Raw genomic sequence first — 6,553 nt, 5'->3', positions numbered from 1 at the left:
CGGGTACACTCATATGCCTGACAAGTCCACCAAGTCTAAAAACGATAATACTGGCCTCGTCATGTGTGTTCATCACGTGTTACAATTGGGAAGTAGTACAGAACTCCAATGTCAGCTCTGAATATGTGGACTCGATGATTGCAAGGAACTGATCCCTTGGCGCAGTTTCGAGATGGAATCGAATGAGGTGAGCAAGTTGGACCTGATCCAAAGTGGCCCAATCAATACAACGGCCCACTCCTAATGGTCGCACGCGTAAAAGCTGAAATAAATCGTCCTGTGGGCCTGACAAAAATCGAAGCAGAGGATGACGGGCTTCGGTCGAGGCACTCGAGAAGGTTGCGCCAGGACCCTTTTGCTTTTTCGAGACGGGAACAGCAGTCTTGTTGCCTCGTGTGTTTGTCATTATATTTCTAAAAATAATAGAAGTCAAATATCACCAAATATTGAACCTTGAGCCAATAGAAAAAAATATAAAATCCAAGTAATAAAACTGTATTCCTAAAAATAAGATTCCCTAACACTAATCCTATCAAAGACTAGAATAATAGAATAAAAACATAACAAAATTATTAAGGAATAAAAATTTAAACAAAAAGCAGATGGAAGCTAAGGCTAACAATAATCAATAGAAATAAAGAAAAATTCTAAAAAAAATAAGATGAATACTAGAAAAATAATCATAATGAATAATAATAATAGTGAAGGTTAGTAAAGACTAAGTAAAGAAAAATATACTAAGATTAAAATGGAAGAACAAATTAAGAAATAACAGAAAAATAAATAAATAAATAAATAAATAAATAATAACTAAAATAAAATAGGTGAGGGTAAAAGAAGAAACCACAATGGTGGCCAGTGGTGTAGTCGGTGGTGGACGACAACAAAACAAGGGGCACAGGCATGGGGGTTTTGGGTATTGGCCGTGCGTGTGTAGCGCGAAGGTGGGGGGCAGTGATGCGGGGTTAGAGTTGAGGGTAAGAAAGGGTTGGGGAGTACGAAAGAAAGCAAGGGAGGGGGAAGGAAAGAGGGGGTCGGTCAGTGGTGGAGGCAGCTGCTGGTGCGGTTGGTATTGAAGGGGGGCACGGGCATGGGGGAGGGTTTTGAAAGCTACGACGACTAGGTTTTGGGGAAAGGAGATTGAAAAAGAAGAAGATGGGAAAAAAATTACGTTTGGGTGTTTTAAAGGGGAACGACCGTGTGAGACCCGTGTTAGGCCACACGGCTGTGTCACAAGCCCATATGGCTCGCGTCCAGCCTGTGCTTATCACATAATTTTATTTCCCAAGTGTCACACGGCCTAAGGACACGCCCGTGTGTCTAGCCCGTGTGTGGCACATGGTCACGTCGCACGGCCGTGTGCCAAGTCCTTCACTTCTCCCATGCCTGTGTGGTATTTCGCACGTCCATGTGTCCGAACACACGGCCGTGTGTCTTACCCGTGTGGCATCCTGACTTAATTAAAATTTGAAATTTAAGCTCCAGTTTTTACATAGCCTTGGACACGCCCGTGTGTCCATGCCGTGTGGAGTGAATTTATGGCCGTGTCGCTTGATACTTGGGGAATTTTTAGCCCTGTTTCCGCACGGCCAAGGACACGCTCGTGTGTCCAGGCCGTGTGGGCCACTATACCTGCATATAAATACTAAAATAGCTAAAATAAAATTAATTAGTGGTGTTAGTGCTCGGGTTGCCTCCCGAGAAGTGCTTATTTAGAGTCTAAGCTCGACTTAACTCTCGTTTGCATGATCATGGTGGTTCGAGGAGTTTACACTCCTCATTCCTACTATCAATCTTATAATAATAAAGTTTTAGACGAGTACTATTTACCTTAAAAGTGCTGAATTTGGAATGAGTTACCTCGACTGTACCATATGGGAAAATGTTAAGTACCATAAAAGGGATGCTCCATTAGGTTCAGAAGTGGCAATATGAGGGTCTTCTGCATCTAATAGTACTTTGTCAACAAACCATAAGTTGATTTGATAAAACATTAAATTCGTCATGGCGTGGTTTCAGTTTATCATGTGTTCTCGATTTCTGTGTTCGCCATTCATCTAGTTCCTCAATTTGTAGTCTTTGCTCTCCATAGATGGGTCTTTTGCTGTTACTTGAACATGGCTCATTTATGCTCTTCGAACGTGTTTCCTGCAAAGAAGGTTGCACCACATGATCAGTATTAGTATCATGATTTATACAACCACCCTCAATATTCGATGTGTTACTCGAATTACGAGCTTAAAGAGTGGTTGTTTCATCACCCACACGAAGTGTGACTTTACCTGTACCAACATCAATAATAGTTCTAGCATTTGCTAAAAAGGGTCGTCCTAAAATCAAAGGCACGTCACTATCCTCTTCCATGTCTAGAACAACAAAATCGATTGAGAATATAAATTTATCGATTTTGACAAGTACGTCTTCAATGATACCCCTAGGAAATCTAATGGTTTTATCTGCTAACTGAATGCTCATCCTAGTTTGTTTAGGTTTCCCAAGACCGAGTTGTTTAAACATTTTATAGGGCATGACATTAACGCTCGCCCCTAAATCTGCCAATGCATTATTAACATCTAAACTACCAATTAAACAAGGAATCGTAAAACTCCCTGGATCTTTCAATTTGATGGGTAGCTGATTCTGTAGAATGGCTGAGCAAATTACGCTTAACTCCACATGCAACGTATCATCCAACTTCCGCTTATTTGCTAAAAGCTCCTTTAAAAATTTAACTGCATTTAGCATCTGCGAAAGAGCTTCAATAAATGGTAAGTTAATATGTAATTTCTTTAATAATTTAAGGAATTTATCAAATTGTTCATCTGTGTGGTCTTTCCTTGTCGCATTGGGATATGGTACACGAGGTTTATATTCTCTACTTACCGATTTTTTCTCACTATTGTCCACCTCATCTTTACATTTACTTACCATAAATCTGTGTTTCGGTTCTGGTTCAGGTTCAACTAACCCTTCTTCATCTTGAATAGTAATTACATTAAGCTGCTCCCTTGGGTTATTTTCAGTATTACTCAGCAAGCTACCTTGTGGTTGTTCAGAAATCATCTTTGCCAACTGGCTTATTTGATTCTCGAGCCCTCGAATTGATGCTTGCTGATTTTTAAAAGCTGTCTCGGTGTTTTGGAAACGTGTTTCATATACCGCTATGAATTTCGTTAGCATCTCCTCAAGGTTTGGTTTCTTTTCCTGCTAGTAAGGTGGTTGTTGAAAACCCGGAGGACTTTGTGGCCTTTGATTTCCTTGACCACCCCACGAGAAATTGGATGGTTCCTCCAACCTACATTATAAATGTTACTATACGGGTTATTTTGAGGTCTAGAGTTATTACCAATATAGTGGACTTATTCCTCCTTGGTGCCAAGGTTGAAGGATGGATAATCTGGGTTGTGCATTCCTCCATTTGAATGACACCTCATCTTTGAATGTACCTGAGTGGAACCATATAAACCATCAATCTTTTTATTTAAAAGTTCTACCTGGTTTGATAGCATAGTGACTGCGTCGAGGTTGAAAACACCAGCTGCTTTTGTAGGCTTTGTTCTCATGACTTGCCACTGATAGTTATTCAGTGACATCTCTTCAATAAATTCATAAGCCTCTTCAGGTATTTTGTTATTTAAAGTTCCACCGGCGGCTGCATCGATAAGTTACCTTGTTGAAGGGTTCACACCGTTGTAAAAAGTCTGAACCTGTAACCATAAAGGTAACCCATGGTGAGGGCACCTTCTCAATAGGTCCTTGTATCTCTCCCATGCATCATAAAGAGTTTCTAGATCCATCTGCACAAAAGAAGAAATATCATTCCTTAATTTAGCTGTTTTAGCTGGCGAAAAATATTTTAGTAAAAATTTTTCGGTCATTTGTTCCCAAGTAGTGATTGAGCCTCGTGGTAACGAGTTTAACCACTGTTTAGCTTTGTTCCTCAATGAAAATGGGAACAACCGAAGGCAAATGGCATCGTCAGAAATGCCATTGATCTTAAAAGTGTCGTAAAATTTTATAAAATTCGCTAAATGAGTGTTTGGATCCTCGTCCTGCAAACCATCAAACTGAACAAACTGTTGTATAATTTGAATCGTGTTAGGTTCCAGTTCAAAATTTTTTGCAGCAATAGTAGGTCTAACTATACTCGATTCAGCTCTTGTTAAAGTAGGTTTAGCATAATCATACATAGTACGAGGAGCAAGGTCCTGGTTTACTGGGTTCGCAATAGCCACAGGAGGTAGCGGATTATTTTGATTATCAGCCATCTCCTCAGTTGTGGTTTGAATATCGTCCTCTTACCCTTCCTCTATGTATCGTAGGCTTCACCTTATCTCTCTTCGGTTTCTGCGAGCTATTCTTTCGATTTCACTATCAAAAAGTAGAGGTCCTGACGAGTTTCTTCTAGTCATAAACTATAAAAACCTGCCAGAAGTAAATAAAAGGAAATTTAGTAATTTAAGCAAAAATAAAATTAAATTGCAATAAAAAATAAAAAAATGGCTAAAGTAATAGAAATTAAGCGTTCCTATTATCTTAGTCGCCGACAACGATGCCAAAAACTTGATGGTCGTGTAACTAACTAAAAATTCGACTTAAGGCAAGCGCACCTATCTAACAATAGTATAGTTATGGTGAGACTGGAAATATCGTATCCACGAGGACTAAAAGTACTAGTAATTACTATCTTTTTATTATCTAGCCTAAGAATTAATGTGTGTTTTTAAACTAAAACTATTTATCTAATTAATTAAGATTACGACAAAGATGAAGTTTAGAAAATACTATGGGAAAAATCGATGGAGAAGGCAATACCCAAGGAAGAATCCACCTAGACTTCACTTATTACTTCTGAATTAGACAATTTATTCACTTAACTTAATCCATAGAAATCCCTAATTTATGCTAATATCTCTCTCAAGACTGAGAACAACTGAGTTTAGGTTGATTAATTGAAATCTTTTTCTAATTAAAACCCCTATGGTCGCATTAACTCCATGTATGGATTCCCTTATTAGATTTGACTCTAATCCGGCAGATTTATGTCGTCCTATCTCTAGGAGTGCATTCAACTCTACTTAATTATGGATGATCTACTCTTAAATAAGGACTTTTGCTCCATTGATTAAGCACATCAAAACCTGATTTAATACCGTGGAATATTAAAACAAGCATTTAGAACTCACAATTAAGAATAAGAATAAGTATTTATCATATAATTCAAATAGTAATAAGATTCGTCATAGGGTTCATCTCCCTTAGGTATTTAGGGAGTTTAGTTCATAATAATAATGGAAAACAACAAAACATAAAGAAACCCAAAAAACTTCTAGGAAATTGGACGGAAATCTTCAGTCTTGATGTAGATCCTGGCTCCGAGGTGATTCCGATGGCTATTCACGAGTATTTTCTGCCTCTAACACTGTGTATCCCTCTAATCTTCTTCTAGGGTGTTTATATAGGCTTTAGAATGTTTCAAAACCCTCAAAAGTGCCCTTTTTTGAATAGAACTAGGCTTGGGCTTGGCAGAGACACGACCGTGTACCACGCCCGTGTGAAGGTGCCCAGGCCATGTGCAATACTGAGTTGGTTCTTAGTCGACACGGCCATGATACACGGGCGTGTGGTCTACCCGTGTGTCACACACGGGCATGTGGAGCACCTGTGTAGAAGTGCCTAGGCCGTGTGAAACAATGATTTAGGCCCAATTTGTCCCTTTTTGGCCCGCTTTTTGCTCTTTTTGCAATCCTAAGCTCTCCTGAGTATAAAACATGAAATTAAAGGATCAGAAGCATCGAATTCACTAAAACCAAAGAGAAATCATTCATAAATATGCCAAGCATGGGGTAAAAATATGTATAAATTACAATTTATCAGTACTTGAGTCACTTAACTCATTAAAACATTCTTTCTTGACTTGACTTTGCCCGTTGAACCTTTCAGAATCGTTAAGTATACTCGAAAATCACATATAACTCTTACAATGCCATATCCCAGATATGGTCTTACATGTTACCACATATCGATGCCTATGTCCCAAACATGGTCTTACACGAAATCATGTAGCGATGCCAATGTCCCACACATGGTCTTACATGTAATCACAATACAATGCTAATGTCCCAGACATGGTCTTACATGAAATTACATCTCGATAATCCTACTGTCATGACATTTATATCCTATACTATTCCTAAGGTTCGTACGGGACTTTCGGGTAACATAACTTCGTCGATACTTGCTCGTATTTGTTTGTTCAACATTCATAGCAATTCAATGACAAATGTACATTTATAAATCAATTTAAAGACATTTATTTTCATATGAACTTACCTCGTAGTCGAAATAGAGGGACTAGATCGATTATTCAGTAATCTTTGATTTTCCCCGATTTATATCCGATATCTATCATTCTTGATCTATATACGTTCAAAATTAACTCCTTTATTCATAAAATCATTCAATTCAATCCACAAACACATATTTGGGCATTTTTACACTTTAGCCTTTAAAGTTTCATATTTATTCAATTTAGTCCCTATTTCATAAAAAC

General features: G+C 38.3%; 1 non-coding gene across 1 annotated transcript; it reads left to right on the top strand.

The window, feature by feature from the left end:
- Positions 1 to 3,723: 3,723 nt before the first annotated feature.
- Positions 3,724 to 3,830, top strand: LOC128292443 (small nucleolar RNA R71). Its single transcript, XR_008282428.1, has one exon. It is a non-coding gene; the product is annotated as a small nucleolar RNA R71 (small nucleolar RNA).
- The last annotated feature ends 2,723 nt before the right edge of the window (positions 3,831 to 6,553 follow it).

This window comes from Gossypium arboreum, chromosome 4 (assembly GCF_025698485.1).
Source record: "Gossypium arboreum isolate Shixiya-1 chromosome 4, ASM2569848v2, whole genome shotgun sequence".
NCBI lineage: Eukaryota > Viridiplantae > Streptophyta > Magnoliopsida > Malvales > Malvaceae > Gossypium > Gossypium arboreum.
Note: the sequence above shows the minus strand (reverse complement) of the source record. Positions and strands in the feature narration are given on the sequence as shown.